Raw genomic sequence first — 24,068 nt, 5'->3', positions numbered from 1 at the left:
TGTATACCTGAGGGTTTATGTTATACATGCATGACTAATTTAGCCCTTCATATTTTTCATATACTCAGATACCAGATTTTATAAAAATGCGAACAGCAGAACAAGAAAAAGGTCCATCAGAATTACTTAGTTTCCTTTTCAAGAGTCTATGTAAGTGCTGCTTAAGAGTGAGATGGAAAATGCCAGTCTCTGGAGGCTACATCTATCCCTGCAAACACAAACAGGCAGGCAGGCAAACAACTTTTAACCAAAAGAATTAGATGAAAAAGCCCTCTGGGCCTTCTAGCGGCCAATACATTTTTTAAAAAATTACTGGAGGGGTTATGGGGTGCTGAGAGGTTCTAGAGTCCTCTCTAAAATAGCAAAATTGTTCCGATTGCCTCTGGAGAGTACAGAGGGGACTTATTGAGTACTGAATTGTTTTTTTTTAAATTTGGAAATACTGCACTTGGATCAGGTGATGTTGCATAATTGGTTCTTATGCAACATCACCTGGGGAGCTGACACACTCCAGATACAGTGGTGCCTTGCTTGACAAGGATAATTCGATCCGTTGAAATCGCTGTTAAGCGAAATCCTCGTCAAGCGAAACGAAAAATCCCATTGAAATGCATTTAAACCAGTTCAATGCGTTTCAATGGGCTAAATACCTCAGCGTCCAGCTAAGATCCTCCATAGGGGATGCCATTTTCGGTGCCTGTAAAGCGAGGAATCCATCCTAAAACACAGCGGGGAGCTATTTTGCACAGCGGACGGCCATTTTAGAGCCGCCAATCAGCTGTTTAAAAATCGTCGTCTAGCGAAAAATCAGTTCCCGAAGCAGGGAACTGATCATCATCAAGTGAAATTTCCCTATCTAAACTTCGTTTTGCAATCACAAAAGTGATAGCAAAAACTCCATCATAAAGCCGTTTCGTCGTTTAATGAGGTAATCGTTAAGTGAGGCACCACTGTATAGGTCTTGTTCCTTTATTAGGCATTTATTTGAACAGGATTTCTGTTCAAGCATTTGTAGCATTTCTCTCACCCTTCTCTCTGGTCCTCTACATGTGTGGCCACTCTTTACAACTGGAACATGTTGGTTTCAACTGCTGGATGAGGCTTCTTTGAAAATTCTTCAAAAGTCACATAAGTACTACACATTGCCAGACCCATGTGGTTGTGAAAATATTCTAAATCAAGGTTGAGAGACCTTGGCATCCAACCTATTAATAATTTCGGCATCCAACCTATTAATAATTTCAAGATCTCAGCTCTCACCAGGAGCATTATGTCTAGTTCCAGGCACCATGGTTTAAGAAAAATGTTAACAAGAACACTTTGCACTTACTCTTTGAACGCTTTGAACTTAGCAAGTACAAACACCTGGGCTTTGTGATTCCTAAGAACTCACAACAGCTCAGTGAGGCAGGACTCTGAAATGTAGCAAACTTGTGGCACTCTTCTCTACTGGAACTAGCCAGACGTTGCTGTTCAAGAGACCAGTCCTCAATAAGAATTATATTTTTTTAGAAAAATATTTAATAGAAAATCAGTTTATGTTGCAAAAGCACAGCATTCGAGAACATATTCAAATACCATTGCAGTTAAATAAAATAACTATTTACCACTTAAAATATTAAACTTCTAAAACCTAACGTAGGTTATAGAGAGCTAGCCCTGCTTCTTTCTTTCTCCTTCTCTCACATCCTCTCTCTCTCTCTCTCTCAAGCTACACGCTCATATCATCATCAGAACAGAAATCAATTATCAGTCTTAATCCATCATCAGTCTCAATCCATTATCAGTAAGAGAATAATGGAACAAGAGAATCATTTTACATAACACATTCTCCATTTTCTACTTTCCCCAAACTCCTCCCTTCTTCATGGTCTTTCTGGCTGTTGACCAATTAAAATTTAAGAGGTTGTACGACCTCTCCCCACCTATTATTTCCACGAGGGTGCAGGTGTTGTTTGTCTTCTGTAATAGGCTTGGAATGTTGAGTCTTCCGTGGGCCTCTCAACGTGGCCTTCAAGATAACACAGGAAAACAGTCTCATGATGCTTAAGACATTCAAAAGTCCTTCAAATCATCTCTACTCAGAATCATTCCGACTCTATTTTATATTGAGTCCCATCATCATCACATGTTTCTAACCAACATATACCATGATCATGACACACTTCTAACCACATACAGTTAGTCTGTCCTACTTGGCTAGAGAATTCAAAAGTTGTTCCAGCTATATACAAATATCTATCAGTTAAACAGATACCACTCAGTTGAGAAAATGAGTAAAAGGCATCTGAGTTCTCTTTCTAATTATTTCATGATAATCTCTCTTAATGTATTTCTAGTAGACTGTAGGGGCTGTTTATGCCTAATTGCAGGGCTTTCAATCAATGCTAAGAGGCATATCCTGATTCTGAAGGATTGTTCTCTTCCAAGCCTCCACCCTCACCCCTCATTTTTAATGTCAAACCAAGAAAGCTGGTATTCAAGCATCTGTAGTTAAGCTCCCTTTTTAATTTGGATCACAAGGCCATTCTCTCCTCTCTTTTTTTCTTATTTGTTTGTGTTTTAGAGGTTCAGATGCAGATATAAAGTCTTCATGAATCTGTCTGCTAAAGAAAGAGAAGAAATCAATACAACACAGGAAACAGAGTTCATCGTTCACTTACTGACTAGTTATAAGCAAAAGCAAAGTAGAAATAAAAATTAAAAAAAGAAAAAAAAATGGTAGCACCTTAAAAGATTATATTTTTTTAATGTGACCTTTCATGGATAACTCCACGTCATCAGACATAAGAGAAAGAGATTTAACATGGCATCAAAATAAAGATATCCAATACAGAGATATGGTTGGTAAGAAAGTCAGTGGGTGTTTAACATTGTGGTGTTAGTGCCTTTGATATGCAGGTCTTTCATTGAAGCTTGTGCTGTAAAGAATGTGAAAACCTTTGTTATAGAATAACAACAGTAGAATATCATTAATTAGATTGGCTATTTACAATAGTTGATGAACTTTCTCCCTCTACTAGCTTTCCTTTGTAATCAGTTGCAATAGTGTATGAATTACCCTGGGCAATGGGTGACCTCAAGAGCAGAGTAGGGAAACTGCTGTACCTTTGGAGTTTCTAAGATGGATCTTTTGGGGGGAGAAAAATATGTGGGAGATGCAGTACAGTACAATATTTGCAGTGTTCATATCTGAGAGTGCCGTAGAAAGCCTTGGTTTATATTAAGTCCATTGAGGTGTGTGTGTGTAGCATGTGTATATGACTGATTCATATATTTTAGTAATCACTGTGCATCGCTTAGGGAAGAACTCCACAGCCCAACTTTCATGCACATGGTCAGTCCTCATGCTGGAAGAATGCAGGGCTACCTTCAGAGCATTTTGTATGTTGATGGGAAGCCCTTCCAGTGATAGCTATCTATGGGTATCTAATGCCGCCTAGAGTGGTTGTTTCAACCAGATAGGCGGGGTATAAATAAATAAATAAATAAATAAATAAATAAATAAATAAATAAATAAATAAATAAATAAATAAATAAATAAATAAATAAATAAATAAATAAATAATGTTTAAATAGGGCTATTGTTATTGTGACATGAAGAAACCCCATGCAAATTATTCATAATGACAATTATCTTTGGTCACTGGAGAACGTCTAAGACTTCAATATTATGCTGTATGGTAAGTTGCCTTCTTAAATTAAGGAGGAAGAAACCTTGGGCACATCTAGATAGGAGACTTTGGAATGATTCAGGTTACATTTAAAAGGCTCTTTGTGTGTGTGTGTGATCTATTTTATCTCACCCTTGAGAAATCCTTCCATTCACATGGGAGACTTTTCTTCTCCTATGAGAATGATCCAGACAGCACTTCAGATCACTCCAATTTCCACCCTTTCAATTATTAACACCCCTCCTCTTCCTTTTCCCTATCCTTTTGTCACAGCTCTCATTCCATGGGCTTCAGCAACTTCTCTCTTTGTTTCATTTAATAAGTGGCATAGCGCTACAGCAATACATCAGTCTAACATGGATACTTCCTTATACCTGCAACGATACTGCATTACGTAGGATAATATTTTTAAAATTGTAAGGAAAATATAGGAGAGGGTTTCTCTGCTGTCCTTTCTATTGTTACAATCCACTGCATATATCACAGGATTGTAACTGAATGCCTCCCACAGCTTTATGTGGCAGTTAATTAAGGAACAACACATACTCCATAATGGGATAATCAGGAGCAGTCTCAACACACAAAATAAACTGTAGACCTAGCACTGTGCCAGAAAAGAGAACAGCTTGCAAAAGCTGGAGATGGATTACTCCTACTTAAAACTCATGTGATTGCTGAAAAATAGTGTGAACAAAGTAGACCAGAAGTGAACTAAATAACAAGCTCTGTGTCTATCTGATCATCACCCCCTTTCCTACCTATATAAAACAAAGGCCTAAATCTCTCCTAAGTGATGGAATTGCCATATCTGGGTTTTCTTCAGTTCTGCTTATATGGATTGAATTTGTAGTTTCCACTGAACACCTAATAGAATAATATTTGCATCACAAAGTAACACTAATTAGTTCCCAAGCAGGCAGCTGTACTAGGAAGTGGAGAAATGCTGGAGACAATGCTAACCTTTTCATACAAAAAAAAGTTCCATTAGAGTCAAATGAAGACATGTTGGTCACAATAGCATTTGAGAAGAGCATTGTATCATTGACAAAGCTCTTGCCTCATCAACTTTGGAAGCAAGAAACATATAGAAAGGATCCAATTTCACTGACTGCCAATCGACCATGAAACATAAATGAAAATACTAAATTGACAGACTAATAGAGATATGTATGAGGAAATTTCGGGAGAAAATACTTACCATTAGCCTTGGAGGGATTCTGCAGTAAGCATTGCCACAAGTATGCCTACAGCTGAAAGAAGCCATGTCTAGGTTCTGTGAAAAAGGGATACATACATTTGTCCATGTTAGGACACATAAAACCAGAGCTTGCAAATATCACTCAACTAACAGAAGACAAAATGGAAGTCCATATAATTTACTTTCAGTTTGCACTGAAGCTTCTTCTAAAATGGATGATATATATATTTGACAGTGCTCTCAGGCTATTAAGCAGAGTACAGGGAAATTATTATGTAAATGAGAATTATCTTATTGGCTTTTGTGTCTTTCTCTTTTTGATTTCCAGGTAATTGGTGGGGTTGACGTGGGAATGAAGCAGATGATAGTTGGCTGAATAAGGTAATATCAGTGGCATACTTTTCCTTTAAACTGAAATGGCTGAAATATTGGTGCATGTCATTTTAATTTAATTTGTACTTAATTGGTTTCAATGCTAGTCTGATGTTATTCCATTTTTATTGCTGTCCTATACAGCCTTGAGCTATGGTAAAGCAAATGCTTGTGAAATACAGTGGTACCTCGCTTAACAGGCGGCCCGTTTAACGATGAAGCCGCATAGCGACGAAGATTTTGTGATCGCAAAAGCGATCGCATTGCAATGTTTTAGATTGGAAAAAATCACGTTGCGATGATCGGTACCCTGTTTCACAACGGCTGATCGGTGGTTCCTGTATCAATTGTTGATTGGTTCTGGAGAGCTCTCAGCTTTTGCATGTCCTTTAGAAGAAAAACTCTACATAGAGCTTAGATTCCCTGCTTTGTTAATCAAGGAAATACAAGTATCTTTCTTTCCTGCACTTGGAAATCATTCCAGAACAACCTAAATCTTTTATAAGTCTGTCGTAAAACCCCTTAATTCAATGAACCACCTTACAATATTTTTCCATGAGTAGAACTTTTCCAAGAACTATGGATACATGAGAAATTAATTGGTTTCATTTTGTTTATTTTAGCCACACTTCCCAGAACAAAGCAGAAATTGGTATGACTTCTTGTAAAGAATTCATCCATCTTCATAGGCAAGTGATGTATTTCATGAAATAAATAACAATAATTAATAATTTTTGTTGGATAATTTGCAGCTGATAATGGGAAAATATACAAGCCATAAATGTGAACAAGACCTCCAGAGTTCTTGCTTCTGTGTAAAGCTGATACACAAGCAGGAATCTCTCCTGTTCGGACTCAGTGTTGCTCACATGTAACCATGCTGACAATTCCAGATTTAAGATTAACTGAATAGGGCTAATGTATATATTTCTAAAACTTAGAGGAGCACACTTAAGTCATCACAACCTCATATCTATTACTGTGTGCATTTGATAAAACACATACAATAATAAATCTGGATTTTTTTTCATGTTAAAAAATAACCTGCACCACACCAGCATGGAGCAGACATGGAGATGGGAAAATGAGAATCCTGTGAAAATAGTCTTGAAAATCTGCCCACATCTTTGCTATATATGGTTTGGAGCTTTGCTTTCTATGGTTTGGAGCTCACGGTGGATTGCAGACTCTTGCACCTCTCAACTGAGACATGCCTATTGATCCCGGAAAACTATCTCATTGATTAAGCCTGGAATCTCAGGTTTGAGTTAAGATACTCTGGTGTTGGATTAGAGTCCCCTCTTTGAAGGTGTCCTTTAAGTCTGTTCCAGTCTACTTTGGTTTAAAGATTTAGAAAATCATAGGAAGGGAGAGTAGCAGGAACAATAGTTGTCATCTGGACATCAGACTGAGAAGGCACACAACTCAGCCTTCCCACTATTCTGAAATGCATGGATTACATGTTGTTTCCCTTTCCTTTGTGTACATCATGTGAAGTGTACAGATTCTGAGATCTCATTCTGAGATCAATTACTGGGATAGATACACCTATGCTGGAAAGATCAAGGGTCCAATTCTGTATAAGATATCTCATTCCACAAAACATTAAAGTGGGGTTGCAGCAGATCAGGAAAATAAGAAATCAAGGCTATTCCTTGTGCCTGAACGAACGGATATGCCTGATTTGGAATGTTAAGCAGGATTAGGCACTTAATATTTAGATGGAATGCCACTGGATTGGGAAATTACTGCTAAACTGACTCACCAATACTGGGGCTAAAATGGATCAGTGTTCCAACATAATATAAGGTACCTTTCTTTGTTTCTTGAATTTTGAGCACCACCTTATGTCAGTATCAGTCCCAGATATGAAGAAAAAGAATAGAAGTTTAAAAAAGATAAAAGGAAAAAGTGAATGTGGAAGGATTATTTAAAAAGAGAGCGAGAAGAACATATGAAAAGGGGAACTGGTCACATATCCTGGACTGACTCACACAGAATCAGTAAATACAAGTGTCTCTATCTACAAGCGTAGAATAAGACAGGGCACAGCAGGAGAAAGGAAAAGAAAGACTGGAAAATAAAGAAGAGATGCCAGCAGTCCTTCAGTGGGACTGATGGAATGACTTCACTAGATCATGCTCTGTAGCAGGATATGACAATGGCCATCAGCGATGACACTTAAAGGAGGAGCTAGAAGGGAAGTGGCCATCCAGCAAGACTCCTCAAATCTTCCTGCTTGCTTAACCATCAATTCTCTCTTTTCTCTCCCTCTCAAAAGCCTTCCAAAGATTGCTTTATAGTAAAGAAAAAATTTACTACCCACGAACAAAACAAAAATGCTACTTGTATAATAAACCAAGCAGCAATAATGCAAGAGCAGAGCAGCATGCTCAGGTGTTCCACACTGTGTCCTTAAATATTAATACAGAGCAGAAGTATAAATAGAAAAAACAAGCACGCTTGTTAATCTAATAAGGCTTTTGTTTATAGGCAAGCAGCAGTAATTCAGAGCCAGCTGGAGTACAAAGTGTTTCCAAAATTGTAGGAAACGCCAAATGAAATAATTATAGCCTAGAAACCAGATACATATGGGAAAGCAGTGTATTCATGTACTTTGCTGGTCTTCGTTCCACTTCCCTGGCAGCTGGTTGAATGCTCTCTGACCTAGGAGAGCACTCAACCTATCTTATTCCCTGCAAAAAGCTGCCATGGAGAGGGCATGCTAACAGAAAATTCTGAGGGCAAAGGGGGTTAAGAAAGGCTATTCATTTCAGTTGTGTTCTTATCACACAGTGAAGTGGCTTGCTTTTAGATGTTATGTTTTTTCTGTGTGTAATGGTTATTGAATTATGCTGTATGCAGTTCTTATGCCTTTGGACAGAGCAACAGCATACAAATTAAAATAATAAATAAATATGAACCTTTCCTTTCACTCTCCTACACCCCAAATCCCCTGCACTGATTATATGTCAGCTGCTACAACAATAAAGTCATTGAGTCAAAGAAACCAAGCTTCACAGACAATTTGGTTGGATTTCAGACATCTAACAGATCTTCTGCACTGAACTCAGGGAAACAACCTTAGTAAATGAGGAAGCAGATGTGTCCACAAAAGCTCACATTAAAATATAGCAGTTACTCTTTAAGGTGCCACAACATTTTTGCCTTCCTTATTTTTTATTTCTCTTTTATTTTGGCCTGATATGCTAGGACAGACTTGTTACATACAGCACTGATGTTACCTGTCTGTCATGGGTTTGGAGGGAAAGTTCCATCCTATGGGGAGTGGAAGGCGGGACATCAGGAGGAGGGGCTGTACTGTATATATATGTGGAGTTTGTGTGGAGAAGTTAGGAAGAGCTGAAGGAGAGCTGAGAGAAGAAGCTGGTGTGGGAGTCTGTGTGTCAGACAGGGTACTACTGTGTGTCAGTCAGTACCAACCTGATAGGTTCAGGTGTCTGTATGGTTAGCCAGAACTGATAGGTTCAGGGTCTGTGCTTTATTTAAAGGTGTTCTGTGTGAACCAAACTGGTGTATGCATGATTGAGACTAAGCCACGTTACTGTATCTTATTCACTTGATCATTTTTATTTTCCCTGTGTGTTATTTAAATAAACCTTATTCCTTTGTTTGTTAAAAATCCATTCCTGGTCTGTGTGACTCCTTACAGGGAATGGTTGGTGGCAGCTTAGTGAAACTGTGGCATATCCCGGTAGGTCTGGGGTTGTCACATTGATTGGTGTCCAGCGTGTGGGATACGACTGGTCCAGTTGTCCAGTGGTCCAGCAAAGCCTTGGCAAGTGTGCCCAGAGCAAGGGGGGTCTAGTCAGGGACAATCTGAGAGCGCGTAGGTAATCTTCTAGGCTTACCTCACGGGGAGGTAAGCTAGTGGAAGAACGTGTGACTTCAGATTGGTGGGACTAGATTAGGGAGATCTGAGGCAACCTGTTTTGGCGGGAAAAAAGCTGAGGCAAAGCTGTGTGAAATAGCAGTGATCTAGCCTGTCTGCTGAGAGGCCTAGCAGAGGGGGGTGGACTCTGGCTGGCAACAGTTGCAAGTTAGTGCTGAAGAACAGCAGCAATCTATAGAAGGCTGGTTCTGAGGCAAAAGAAAAAAAAAAGTGGTCGCTTTATTTTGAGGCTTGACTTTTGAAAGCAGCCTGTTCTGGGGGGGGGGGGGATTATGCCCTTGACTCGAAGCCAAATGGCAGAAATGGGTGAAGTGAGGGAACCCCAGGTAGACCAAGGTTCTGAGGATGAATTTGGCTCAGTGCAGGATGACAGCACGGGAGAACAGAACCCAGAACTCAGAAAAATGCTCATAGCCCAACAGCATGAACTGAGGGTGAGGGAAATGGAGGAAAGGGAAAGAGAGAAACAAAGGCAGTTTGAAATGGAGAGGGAGAGAGAGAAGATTGCTCTGGAAAAAGAAAGGATGGCGTTTGAGTTAAGAAAATTGGAACTGATGAACCAGAACAATAATAACAATAGGGATTCTGAGGGGGGTCAATTGTCTAAAACTGACCTGAAGAAATTCCCTGTATACCACAAGGGAGATTGCCCTGAGGTGTTCTTTTCCCTCGTGGAAAGAGCGTTTGTGGACTTCTCAGTAAGGGAAACTGAGAAGATGACCATCATGCAATCTTTAATCAGTGGCAGCCTGGCAGAAGTCTATGCAGAGATGCCAGAGGAGCTGTTAAAAGATTTTGCAGAGTTTAAAAAACTGGTGTTTGCCAGACATGGGATAAATGCGGAACAGCTGAGGCAGAGATTCAGGTCACTCACCAAGAAACCAGAGCAGACTTTTACCCAAGTGGGGGCCCAACTGGTGAGGCTGCTAGAGAAATGGCTATCTCAGGAGGGAACAGAGACCTTTCAGCAGCTCAAAGACCTGATAGCGCTGGAACAGTTTTATTCAGTCCTGCATGGGGAACTGAAGTTCCAGGTGAGGGAAAGGAAACCGAAATCTGTGGCAGAGGCGGCCGAGATCGCAGATTTTATTTCCCAAATAAGAAAGCCCTTAGGTGAGGGGAAATCTGTAGGTAAACCTAAAGAAACCTACAGCAAGTACTCTCAGGGACCAGGAAAAAACCAGCAAGTGGGAGGGGCCCATGGTGAAGGGAAGCCCTCAGACACGAAACCAAGACCTCAGATTTTGGAGGGAAAACCAAAACAAGATGAGAAAGACTCAAAATACAGCAGAAAATGTTATTTCTGTCAGGGAAAGGGCCATCTAATCTCAGAGTGTGAGAAATTAAAGCAGCTAAAAGGAAATGTGCCTCATGATTTGAGTGGAACCAAGCCAAAAGCTGTGTTCTGTGTCCAGAAAGAGCAAAGCTCCTTGTCACTGAGGGAGCCTGTTGCCATGGCTACTCAATCTGGAACAGTTACATCTGCTGATCAGGCTGAGGAAAATGGTCCTCTGGTGGAGGTCAAGCGCTGCTTACTAGTGAGAACAGATTCTCAGTTGTTTGAAACCACAGGGGTGGACGTAGGAATACTTGACCATCAGTATAGGGGGCTAAGGGATACTTGTTCCCAGGTGACCCTGTGCCATCCAGATATTATTCCTAGGGAGTATATAATCCCGAATGAGAGCATGAAGGTGGCAGGGATTGAGGGACAGGTGATCTCGCTGCCAGTAGCTGAGGTACCTGTGAACTTTCAAGGCTGGAGGGGAGTTTGGCGGCTAGCGATTTCATCGACTCTGCCAGCAGCCGTGCTCGTGGGAAATGACCTGGCTGAACATGTGAAAAGGGTGCTAGTGATTACACGCTCACAAGCTAACACAGGGACAGTTCAAGGGGGTACTGATGAGCCCGAGACGGAAGCAGGTGGGGGAAGTTCAGAGGCTGTGGTGGAAACCTTGACCACGGACAGCAGATTCGGCCAAGAGCAAAAGGCTGACGCCACTCTCCAAAAGTGTTTTGAACAGGTGACAGACGCCCAGCTAACACCTGAACCCCCAGTGAGATTTTGTGAGAAAAAGGGAATTTTATATAGGGAGACCCTGAGGAATATCTCAAAAGGGGGAGATGGGATCAGAAGTCAGCTGGTGGTACCTGAAAAGTATCGCCCCATGAGCTTACAAAGGGGGCACTCTGACATGTTTGCTGCGCACTTAGGGGTGAACAAAACACAGCAGAGAATCACACAGAATTTTTACTGGCCTGAAATAGGGAAGCAGATCAAGGAGTTCTGTAAACAATGTGATGTGTGTCAGAGGCAGGGGAATAACCGTGACAGGACCAAAGCAAAGTTGTGCCCTTTGCCTGTGATTGACACTCCGTTCAAATGCATAGGGATGGATATTGTGGGACCTTTGCCCAAGGCCACAAAGAGGGGGAACAGGTTCATTCTCACCATTGTGGACCATGCCACGAGGTACCCTGAAGCCATTCCCTTGACTAACATTGAAACTAACACAGTGGCAGATGCCTTGGTGGGGTATATGTCCAGGATGGGATTTGCCTCAGAAATAATCACAGATTTGGGCGCATCGTTTACATCGAAGCTCATGAAATGGTTATGGCAAATCTGTGGAATTAAACACAAGGAAACCACTGCCTATCACCCTGAAAGTAATGGGTTAACGGAGAAGTTCAATGGGACTCTGATGCACATGATTAGGGCTTACTTGGCGGAGAATCCAAACAATTGGGACCAGAAGCTGCAATCCCTTTTGTTTGCTTATCGATCAGTGCCACAAGCCAGTACCGGGTTCAGTCCGTTTGAACTTTGGCAATGGTGCGGCTAAAAAATATTGTAAATAAATAAATAAATAAACTTTTATTTGGGAGGAGGGTGAAAGGGCCCCTTGATTTGATCAAACAAAATTGGGAGCAGATCACCCAGGATGACCCACAAGATGTTGTGACATATATAGACACCTTGATGAATGACCTAAAGAGAAACCTAGAGCTAGCAGCAGAAAACCTGCAAGCTCAGAAGGTCAGACAGAAAACATGGTATGACCACAAAGCCAGGGAGAGGCACTTTGACCCAGGGGAGGAAGTGCTTTGGCTTAGGCCCTGCAGAGAGAACAAACTGCAGCTCAAATGGGCAGGACCATATAGGGTAATTTCCAAGATGTCAGATCTGAACTACCTAATAGAGCAGGAGGAACACCAAGCAAGGAGGGTGGTACATGTGAATGCCCTAAAACCCTACTACAGAGGGGAACAGAGGGTTTTATTTGCAATAAAAGCAGCTGAGAGTGAGGAAACTGAATTACCCTTCTGGGAGGGTAGAGGGGAAGTAAGATACAACCCAGATGAGGTAAAGATCAGTCCTGCACTCACCCAAGACCAGCAGCAAGAACTAAAAATGCTGCTCATTAAATATCAAAGGGTGTTTTCCAATAAGCCGGGGATAGTGAAGGGAGTGATGCATCGGATCCACACAGGGGATGCACCCCCGCAAGCAGTATCCCCATACCGAGTGACGGGACCCTATAGGGACAAGGTGCGGAAGGAGCTGGACGAGATGCTTAGGGAGAACATAATCGTCCCCTCTTCTAGTCCTTGGTCCTCTCCGATAGTCCTAGTAGACAAGCCTGATGGGAGCATTAGGTTTTGTGTAGATTACAGGAAATTAAACTGCGTAACCACTCCTGATGCCTACCCAATGCCCAGGCTAGACAACCTGATTGAAACCATAGGGGGTTGTCGGTTCATTTCATCATTGGACCTAGTAAAGGGATATTGGCAATTAAGGATTGATCCCAGGGATCAAGAAAAGACCGCCTTTTGCAGCCCTTTTGGTCTCTATGAGTTTAGAGTCCTGAGCTTTGGTCTCAGAAATGCACCAGCCACATTCCAAAGGCTGATGGACCAGACCTTAGCAGGGCTCAGTGACTTTACTGTGGCCTACATTGACGACATAGGGATCTTCAGCAATACCTGGGAAGATCACCTGAAACACCTGGAGTTAGTGCTGCAGAGGTTAAGTGCAGCAGGGCTAACAGTAAAGGCGAGCAAGTGTCAGCTGGGTAGCCCAGAAATAAAATACTTGGGTCACATGGTAGGGGGAGGAGTGATCAAACCCCTAGAGGCCAAGATAGAAGCAGTTCGTGATTGGCCTAGACCTAACACCAAGAAAAAAGTCAAATCATTTCTTGGGTTGGTGGGCTACTACAGAAAGTTCATCCCGAGGTTTAGCGAGATTGCGGCTCCGCTGACCGATCTGACGAGGAAGAAGACTGATGACCGCATCCCGTGGACCAGCGACTGTGAGGAGGCGTTCCAGAGGTTGAAGGAGGCCCTCATCAACTATCCAGTGCTGCGTGCTCCAGACTTCGACCGGGAGTTCATCATCTACACCGATGCGTCTAACAGCGGGGTAGGAGCAGTTCTTTGCCAGGAGGATGAGAATGGTGACCAGCATCCAGTGTCCTACCTGAGTAGGAAACTCCAGAAAGGTGAGAGACATTTGGCAACCGTGGAAAAAGAGTGCCTGGCCATAGTCTACGCGATCCAGAAGGCCAAGCCTTACATCTGGGGAAGACATTTTATTCTGTGCACTGACCATTCACCACTGCAATGGTTAAAGACAATGAAAACCCACAATAGCAAACTTATGAGGTGGGCTTTAAACCTGCAAGACTATGACTTTGAAGTGAAGGTGGTCAGAGGGTCAGTGAACTGTGTTGCTGACGCCTTGTCAAGAAGACCCGAAGAATGAAGACGGCGAAAGAAACATGGACTATGTATATATTTTGGTGACCAAAGGTTAAATGTACTTGTTTATTAAACATGTTTGGTTTGTATCAATAAAGGTAACTTGATGTATTGTAAATGGTAAATGTTTAAATGCCTAATTGATATGTTTACCCTAGAGTAAGTATGGTATTGTATGTCATTGTATAACTGTGTTTGTATGTTTTGGATCCAGGTTGTTTTTTGGAGAAAAGCACCTTAGCTTTCCCCCTACAAAACAACTTATAAAGAGGGGAGGTGTTACATACAGCACTGATGTTACCTGTCTGTCATGGGTTTGGAGGGAAAGTTCCATCCTATGGGGAGTGGAAGGCGGGACATCAGGAGGAGGGGCTGTACTGTATATATATGTGGAGTTTGTGTGGAGAAGTTAGGAAGAGCTGAAGGAGAGCTGAGAGAAGAAGCTGGTGTGGGAGTCTGTGTGTCAGACAGGGTACTACTGTGTGTCAGTCAGTACCAACCTGATAGGTTCAGGTGTCTGTATGGTTAGCCAGAACTGATAGGTTCAGGGTCTGTGCTTTATTTAAAGGTGTTCTGTGTGAACCAAACTGGTGTATGCATGATTGAGACTAAGCCACGTTACTGTATCTTATTCACTTGATCATTTTTATTTTCCCTGTGTGTTATTTAAATAAACCTTATTCCTTTGTTTGTTAAAAATCCATTCCTGGTCTGTGTGACTCCTTACAGGGAATGGTTGGTGGCAGCTTAGTGAAACTGTGGCATATCCCGGTAGGTCTGGGGTTGTCACAAGACTAACATGGCTATCTCTTCTAAAACTACAACTTATTAAATGATAAGGTTTCCTACCAGAATTAGCTCAGCAAGTCCTAATTTTATTTTTTTTAGGCTTGAAAGGAACCCTTCCTACTAACAAATATTCAGGTTGACCTCTATTCTAGCATTGATTGTGAATAAGATTCAACATGGTTGGGCAGGCTACTTTTTTTTTTTTTTTACTCACACAGCCTCTCCCCCATTGTCAACCCAATAGTCATTTTGAATCAGGAATATATGAGAAGTCATTATTAATCCAGACATCACACAACCATCTTCCAAAGGTTTCAAAAAACAGTGCAATGCACAAATGGCTCTCTTTTCAAAACATGGACTTTCCTATATTGATACATTTTCAGTTTTCTTAAGCTGGACCCTAAGCATATAGAAAAATGTGGTGCAGTTCTAGAGATAGCACAAGTGTAATTATAAAATCATCAGAGGGCTAGACATATAGCCTCATATGATTCGGTGCCGTGGAGCAGAGAGAGCCAGAATCTCATTTCATATGCAGCTCCCAGCCTCTTCCGTCAGGCCCAATTTCAGGTGTAACAGGTCTATTTGCTCACTCTTCCAGAGCAAGCTAACTTCATACATTGGATACAGAAGAAATACTATTTCCCCTTGAGCAGTTTTATGCACTTTGTGGCTATCTGAGCGGGGTTCGCTATATGCTTGCTACATGTTATTTTGAAACCACTGGAAGATCAAGGATGTTATGTGAATCCATGGAGGAAAATTAGATTCCGAGTTCTAGGCGTGGCTTTATACAAGAATTCAGAACAGACTCGTGCACTGTGTATGAAATAAACAGAGCACCAATTTTCTTCTTGTTGCTTCCATTTGAATCGGAAAAAATGCCATGCAATTAAGGATTGACAAACACCATTGGCTTCATTTGGACGTGAATATGCTTCACAGTGTTCTTAATTGCCGCAAATGTCTGTTTCGTTTGCCAAAATGGAGTGAAGAGAAAAATAAGTACACTTCAATACGTTATGATATTTAATGAGCCAACCCTTCGTTTTAGGATTAACTCACCAGGGAACACAAGCAGCAGTAAGAAAACAGCAACTGAATCTACAGTAGTGGCACTGCAACTATTCATTTAGGCAGATCATGATGGAGAGAGGGTCTTGCAATTGTAGAACAGCATGTAGAAACATTTTTTTGCCTGGCAGGCTCCCTTGATGCAGAACCTGAGGCATGGAGTTGGCTACAGAGTCTCTGGCTTGGATCTGCCAGCTGTCTGGCAATTGTACTGGATGAAGTTACACTGCCTCTGGAAACACCAGTGCACAGCTGGGTGTTCTTCTGGATTCATCTCCGAGTCTGGATGCCCAGGTTTCCGTGGTGGCCAGGAATGCCTTTGCACTTTAAAACTAGTACACCAGCTGCACCCGTTCCTGGAGAGGTCTGTTCTGCCCACAGTGACACACGCCTTAGTTACAGCTAGACTACTGTAACATGCTCTATGTGGGGCTTCCTTTAGAAAGTGCTCGGAAACTTCAGCAGGTCCAAAATGCTGCAGCCAAATTGTTAACTGGGGCTGGATACAGGGATGACATACCCTGCCCCCGCCATTCCACCCCAGTTACAGCAGCTCTACTGGATGCTGATCTGGGTACAATTCAAATTGTTGGCTCTAACCTATAAAGTCCTAAATGACCTGGGTCAAAGCTATCTCAAAAACTTTATCTTCCTTTATGAGCCTGCCCAAGCATTAAGGTTATCAGAGGAGCCTTTCTCTCAGTGCCAACACCCTCACAGGTGTACTGGATGGGGACACAGGAGAGGGCCTTCTCTGTTGTTGCTCCTAGACTCTAGAACTCCCTCCCACAGGAGACCAGGTTGGCCATATCTTTACTGTCCTACTGCAGGGAAAAGACCTTTCTCTTCAGGCAGCCTTTTCTGAGTGATTGGCTGTCTAAGAGACAATAAATGGGATGTATTATATTTTGTTGCTTCAAAATCTATTTTTAATATTGCTTTTATCTAACATTTGTAATATAATGTTATTAATTCTTCTTTAATACTTGAACCATTTACTGGTTTTAGCTTTTAATATTGTGTTTGTAATGATGTAAGCCATCTTAGGTCCTTTGAGAAATTCTAAACTTTTGGATTCTAACTTCCATCTTAAATGTTGGGGTGCAAACTAGCCTTGAAATTCTTAAGTTCTGAACATCTTACTAAGAAAAGTCAGCCTGTTACTTTCTATTTATGTTCTACTGCAAAAGCAAAATAATTTAATAACTAGATTTTTTTTTGCTCTAAATCTGCAGTAGCAAAATTTCCTACAGAAATGACATTGGAAATTCATCAAGATTTAAGTACAGTGGTGCCTCGCATAGTGATGTTAATCCGTGCAGCAAAAATCGCTGCTAAGCGATTTCGTCGCTATGCGATTTTAAAAAGCCCATAGAAACACATTAAAACCTGTTTAATGCATTCCTATGTGCAAAAAAACTGACCTTAAAGCAAAGATCCTCCATACAGCAGCCATTTTCGCTGCCTCTTATGCGAGGAATCGGCGCGAAAACAGAGTGGGTGGCCATTTTTTTTACCTGGCGGCCATTTTGGAAACACTGATCAGCTGTTTAAACATCATTGCTTTGCAATGATCGGTAAGCGAAACAGGAAACCGATCATCACAAAGCAATAAAACCACATAGGAAACATCGCAATGCGATTGCTTTTGCGATCGCAAAAAGTTAATTGCTATGCGGTTTCATCGCTAAACGGAGCGCCCGTTAAGCAAGGCACCACTGTATTCATTCCAGAATAATATGGTTCTTTGAACTAATGTTTTTCACACTGAAGGTGCACATTGCTATTTTGTACGTATTTACCAGGAATTTAGTAGAACTGAATTTTATTAGGGTTACTTTACTCTAGACATGTATCGGACTACATGTTAGTTGAACACAATAGGAGCTGGCAGTTCAATACATTAGGAGAGCATTAGGTTGAAGGAGTCTGGTTTAGGCTGAAGTCCTATGCTTACCCAGAAATAAGATACATTGTATAGCTGAGCATACTTCTCAGTAGAAATGAATTGGATTATACTGTAGAGTTGTATAAACTGTGGTACATGCTATTTGAATTTAACCTTGGTTTCTTCTCCTTCTCCTTTCTTTACTTTGTATATCTAGGTTTAACAAATAAAACAAAAGGCATTAAAAAACTTTTTTATGTAAAAAAAAAGCCTTAACATATTTGTGACCTTAATCTCTCCTTCCTTTGTCTGTATTCTTCTGCCACACAACAGAGAGGCACAATGGCCATGCGATCTTTTTTCTCTTTCTTTTTAATGAATTTTTTATTTTCTTCTGCAGGTACAGAAAGAATAACAATGAAGCAAACAATGTCAGAGTAGAGAAATTCATTCCAAAAATGTTACACAGCAGCAAATCTGCCAAAGCAATATATATATATAAAAATAAACTATAAGAATTCCAATAAAGAGAAAATTTTGTTTTTTCTAACTCAAGTACATATCACAGTTATTTGTACTTCTTGAACACTGAAGCCACTCCGGGGAGTGACTAAAAAAGGATTGCTCAACAGAAGTGGGTTTTCTAATAAAAAGAAAAAAGAAAAATGTCATAGGGTACACTGAAAGAAGAGAATGACCTTGGCATCTAGTATAAGAACACAGCTTACTGAGCTATCACACAGCATTGATTCCCATCCCCATATGGTGGTTTGGGATCTCCCAGAAGGTACGAAAGCTTTCTCAGTCAGCTGCAGGTGCTATTATTAAGTTTGCACAATAGGTCTATGCCCAGTAATACATATTTACTGTTTGGATATATATTGGCAAACAAATTGATCTTGACATTAAACACTTCCATAACAGGACTGCACACTTGTAATCCATTCCAAAAACTTGTTATTAAAGGTGTACTGAAGTTTTACATGGGGAAACACTAATGAAACATACTGAAGTTTACAAAAGCCCAGAGTAGTGGCTTGTTCACTAAATGGGCAGGGTATAAGTCTAAACAAACAAACAAAAGGAAAGGTTTTTGTTTTTGTTTTTTTCACCTTTTTTGGTCTTCCACTGAACTCATTTGGATGCCCAAATGATGCCCAAAGGATACCTAAGTCATCACTTTGTTGCATGTTCATGTGGAAGCACATGCAGTTCCCAAAATATCAGATATAAAAGATAGGACATCAAATAGTATAAGATCTTGAGCACCAGTCATCAAATGGGTTATATGGATGACTAGCAATTAACAAAATGATTCAGTGTCCTCATGAAACTTCACAAATACTACTAGGCAAATCATTCAAGCAGTTAGGAAACATTACATAAATTGGATTGGAGTGCGGAAAATTTAATTCTTAGACTGCATCTCCAATAATTCCCTGGTCAGCATGGCTATTCACTATACTAGCTGGGGATTTCTGGAACTTTAGTCCAAAGAAGTAACTTCTCCAAGCTCTGAAGTGAACCAATGTAAACCGCTGCAAAGGTAATGAAGAAGGATCTCAGGGCATCATATTCCATGGTTGTTCAGCTCAAGTGTCAACCATGCATAAACTAAAACTAGATTTATGGGGATTCTGGTTCTCTACAATCACATACAGGGGCTATAATCTCTGAAATGAGTTTTCTCCACCACTCCTATTTACTAGGGTGATACACCCACTACAGATGAAGCCTGAATTAATAATAAGATCGAGCTGACTTAGACCAGTTTGTATGTGGCTGGATACCATTCCATAAGGATGCAAAGCAGATCAAGCTGAATAAGATACAAATAACTTTAGCCTATTTTTCCCCTTTAGCAAATGTTCACTCTGTATGGACTACCACACCTCCAAGTTTCATATATATCAGCAGAAAGCAAGCAAGCCATTTTGGTTCTCCAACACAAGACAACAGGAGGCTTTACCGATAGAGTCAAATGAAATTGAATCAGAAAGGGCACAGATCACACCAGACTAAATTGGAATCCATTCTGAATTGGGCTTCAAACCAAGCTAGAGTTACCTGTGCAAAGCCCTCCTGCTTATCAACTTGTCTTCAGGTTAACACTGGTTGAACTTTGCTTGGTGGGAGTGATGGGCACAGATCTATTGGAAAATTATGGGATTCTGAGAAGGATGATGTGACATAAAGCACTCACAAATGGTCTGGAACAAAACCCAAGCTAAGCATAGCAAGTATAAAGTCAGCTAATTGGCAGACATTGGACTAGAGACTTTATGCTTAGGGAGATTTATATGGAATTTGCACCGATTGCAGATTTGATCTAAAACAGCCAGTGGAAATTGCAGTTCAAAAAGTACCGTATTTTTCGCTCCATAAGACGCACCTTTCCATAAGACGCACCAATTTTCTAGGAGAAGAAAACAGGAAAATATAATCTGTTTTCTTCGCTCCATAAGACGCACAAACTTTCCACCCCCGTTTTGTGGGAAAAATACAGTAATTTTTTCCTCACTCAATACCTCCAAAATCAACATGGAAGTTTAAAAGGAGGAAAACTCCTACAGTGGTCAGGGAAAAGACACGAAAAGTCAAGTCTAGCAGTTTCCTTTTTTTAAAAAAATTAAGGGCTGGTTGGTTGTTTTGTTTTTATTGCTTGTGTTCATTGCAAATTGAAAATAATCCTTCTTGCCATATTTTAATTTTTGTATCTTAATGAGTTTTCAGGACAAGAAATACAACAGTTACAACATCAACAAAAAAGGTTGCCTGGCACTGAAAAGAGCAACATCCATTAACTATGGGATGGATTAGAGATGAGCAGTGGTTTCCTGGGGAAAACAAGGGTGAGTGCTTATACAAACATTTGTCAGTGACCCTTTAGCCCCCTCATTAGGTGCACAGCTGCAACCAGATGCACGTACTTTAATTAAAATTGCTTTTACAAACTTGCTTGCTCAACTGGAAGAACATTAGAAGGAATAAACGGGGGGGGGGGGAGGAATGGAGGTAGAACTGTGACATTTATTCTAATGAGTAAGCAGTTCCTAGTTATGCCCCCTTCCATCTCGCAGGTAAATGAAAAGAGCTTAACCATATGCATAGCAATTAAAACTGCAAGTTGCCAAAGGAAACAGTTTCTCAAAGTTCACAGGCATCAGCATGTGGCATAAAATGCTTCAGAAGAAATGTGAGAAACTGCTGTTCTCTCACTCATTGTGTTTGTGGTAATGGGTGCATGGGCACAGTGCCGCAAGTGCAAGAGTATTCAAAACAGGGTGTGCAGCCATACACATGGCTGGGTGCAAGTGTGCACATGCATGCGTGCACACACACCACTTTCTAATGAAAGACATACTGTATTGCCCTGGGGTGCTGAATTTGTGTTGGAACCAAGAAGTTAATCTATAAGAGGATGGTGAGAAAACAAGAAACAGCTTGTGTAATTTATGGAAGCTGGGATATTTTCATCCCCAAAAAAAAAAAAAGCACAGCGATAATAAAGTGTAAAATAAAAAACAGCAGCAACAATGGAAAGAAGGAAGTGCAGAATATGGCAATCCAACAAATCTCTACCAGGTAAGGGAGGAAAAAGGGAAGACAGAAAAAGATTAAGGGTTTGGTTCTTCATTTTTGTCTGCTTTTGAAATGAACATCACTGCTTGCAGTTCAAATGGATAGCAGTTGGCCTTCTCTGGGCTCTGAACTTTTATTAAAAGTGCATTAGCTTACATTACACCATAAAAGTGTAAGATATAAGAACTGCCTCTTTGCCAGGATGTTGAACACTCTAATTATCCATGACCCTATAGGAGTTTGCTTAGGAGGAGGAAGTGAGAAGGAGATTTTCACATGCCACCATCAAGTCCGGGACAGAAAATTAATGAAGCAGCTACAACAGCTAGTAACTAAAATTATAATTACCAAATAAGCCAGTGGTAATTATTGCTAATTTTGCTAAGCCTGCAAAATCATGGAAATGTCAGTTGCTGCCTCCAGATTTTTGCAGTTTAAATTCCCATAATCCCTCCCTATTGTGAATCTTGGCTAGAGGTGATGAGAATTGTAGACGAAAAAGGACATCTAGAAAGCCACTGTGGCCTGCTCCTGCTTTAAAAGACAACTGTTTTTAAGATTTATCATTAAACTTTTGGGAGGTGAGTCTTATGGACGGGGATAACTAAATACTAGTGCTATGATTACTAACAAAAACAACAACTCCACCCTCCACTACAATCATTTTGAGGCAAAGCAAGTCACCAGCCTATTAGAGATCTGCTAAGACCCGTTTCAAAACTGTGATAAATGTATTTCTACCACAGCTGACTACCATAAGAATGATGTCACATTAAGAACTAGCATCTCAGTTTTGCTGTTTTCTTTTTCCAGCTCCACTTTTTTTGGGGTCAGAACCATTTAGAATACAAGCCTGAGAGCAGGATCTACCTTCTTTCTATTGATTTATGTCTTGCCAGCTGAAAAGTGAAGTGTAAGTGATTAAAATGAATGGATATATAAATTGTGATGATCTTCCTATTTCATCCTTTCTTAAGACAACCCATCCTCTTGCCTAGAAAACCTAACTACTTTTTATCTGCTCATTTCTTTTAGGAGAAGATAAACTGAGTTACCCAATGATCCTGAAACTCACAACTGCAAGCTCCTAACAATCCAAGCCAGCTTCCTCTTTTCTAGCTGGTATTTTTATGGTTCTAGCTAATAAAGGATTTGGCAGTTGGTGTTCATATTTTATAGCTGCAGCATGTTGCTCTAGCACAAGAATCTTGCTGCAAAAAGAATTGAGGTTGTGTTGATCCATAAGAATGAAGAAAAAAAAGCACAATCCACAGATGGACAGTGCATTCAATATGCTCAAGTAAAATGACAGAGAACACACAAGCTTTCAAATTCTCTGGAACTCTTTATAAACCTAGATAGTATGACGTTGAGTGGTAGTGGAGTAAGTCTTTATGGCTACAACAGACCACAACAAAAATAAATGGGTTCTACATTGCATCATGCCTGAATTCTCAAAAGAAGTTCAGATGATTAAACTGAGAGTGTCGTACATATCAGAAGAAAACAAGACTCACTGGAAAAGTCAGTAATGCCGAGAAAAGCTGAAGGCAGCAAGACGAAAGGAAAACCCAACCTGATATGAATTGACTCAATAATGGAAGCCACAGGCTTTAGCTCTGAGGTTTAGAGCTTGGGAGTTTGATTGCCCACTATGCCTCCTTGACATGAGTTGGACTCAATGATCCATAGGGTCCTTTCCAGCTCTGCAGTTCCAAAATTACTATTATTAGTCTGCAAGTCGTAAGCAAAGCTGTTGATGAGAAGACCTTTGAGAGGCTATTAATTCATAGGTGTGCTGTAAATTAGAAGTGAGTTTGAGGCATAACTACAACAGCACGATCCTTGATTTCAGATGGGTCTCAGACTCCCTATTGTTGCATGGCATCGAGTTCGTAGTTTGTCCATGAAGTTATGTGACAGATGGATCACACCAGTTCTATTTGGGCCATCTCATATTTTTGTTCAGAGTAAGGACAGCAGCTTAATCCGAAGTGCACAGCTGCTCACAATCTCTGGGACTAATTTTTTTTGGAGAAAATGAAAATAAATTAAGAATAAGGTACTTTAACAAACTGACCAAACTCTCCGGATCAAGAGCACTAACACACGCACACAAGCATGCTGATCATCAATCCTCATCACATCCCTAGAGGCGAAACCTTTGGTTCCACCCCTTAGTAACTAGTTGGTTTCGTTCCACTACACTCGATTTCATGACCACAAAAGAAGAAGAAAAATAAGCATTTATGTCTAGTCTACTTGCCACAGGACTCTAAAACCCGCTTTTTAAATTTTTAATTTCATGGTCCCATATAGCTATTACCCCATCCTGGCTATTGATCTCATGGAACTTAGAACATAGCACCTTAAGACACACACACACACAGCCCCCACGTCCTATGGTTGGCGAAGGGACCGAGAAGGACCCGGTAAAATGTCGAAAACTCTGGTTACTACCCCACTGAAAGAAATCATGTCAGCGTACTCCAACCAGGCAACGCGTAGAAACAAACCAGCACTTCCTTTCCTTCATCCTGGCCCCTCCTCCCACTCCTGACTCGGACTTTTCCAACTGCACTGATGGAGTAGGGGAGAAACATGCTTGCAGAGTCTTTGCTTCTTCCCTTGGAAGGCACCGCTCCCCTCTCTTAGCGAGCCAGAACTCGTTAGGGAGTTCTTCTGCACTCTTATATCCGGCGCAGCGGCTAAAGACTGGACGGTCCTTTGGGTTCCTTCCCTGGAGGTCCCCCCCCGCGCTGAATCCTAGCAATGGTGTCTTCCGCTGCAAGGACTCTTAGCGCCGGG

The 24,068-nt window shown here is 40.9% G+C and overlaps 1 long non-coding RNA gene across 5 annotated transcripts; it reads right to left on the bottom strand.

Moving 5' to 3' along the window:
* Positions 1 to 1,099: 1,099 nt before the first annotated feature.
* Positions 1,100 to 23,974, bottom strand: LOC110085914 (uncharacterized). 5 transcript variants are annotated; one of them, XR_013545056.1, is made up of 4 exons: positions 23,721 to 23,974; positions 17,748 to 18,072; positions 4,873 to 4,947; positions 1,100 to 2,606 (listed from the first exon to the last, which is right to left on the bottom strand). It is a non-coding gene; the product is annotated as an uncharacterized LOC110085914 (long non-coding RNA). The 5 variants fall into 5 exon arrangements; XR_012086205.2 differs by lacking the exon at positions 23,721 to 23,974 and having other exon boundaries at positions 17,748 to 23,714; XR_013545058.1 differs by lacking the exon at positions 23,721 to 23,974 and having other exon boundaries at positions 1,100 to 2,603; positions 17,748 to 23,714.
* Between the last annotated feature and the right edge of the window lie 94 nt (positions 23,975 to 24,068).

The sequence above is a fragment of the Pogona vitticeps genome, chromosome 4, assembly GCF_051106095.1.
Source record: "Pogona vitticeps strain Pit_001003342236 chromosome 4, PviZW2.1, whole genome shotgun sequence".
In the NCBI taxonomy this organism is placed as follows: Eukaryota; Metazoa; Chordata; class Lepidosauria; order Squamata; family Agamidae; genus Pogona; species Pogona vitticeps.
This window is presented reverse-complemented; position numbering and strand designations above follow the sequence as displayed.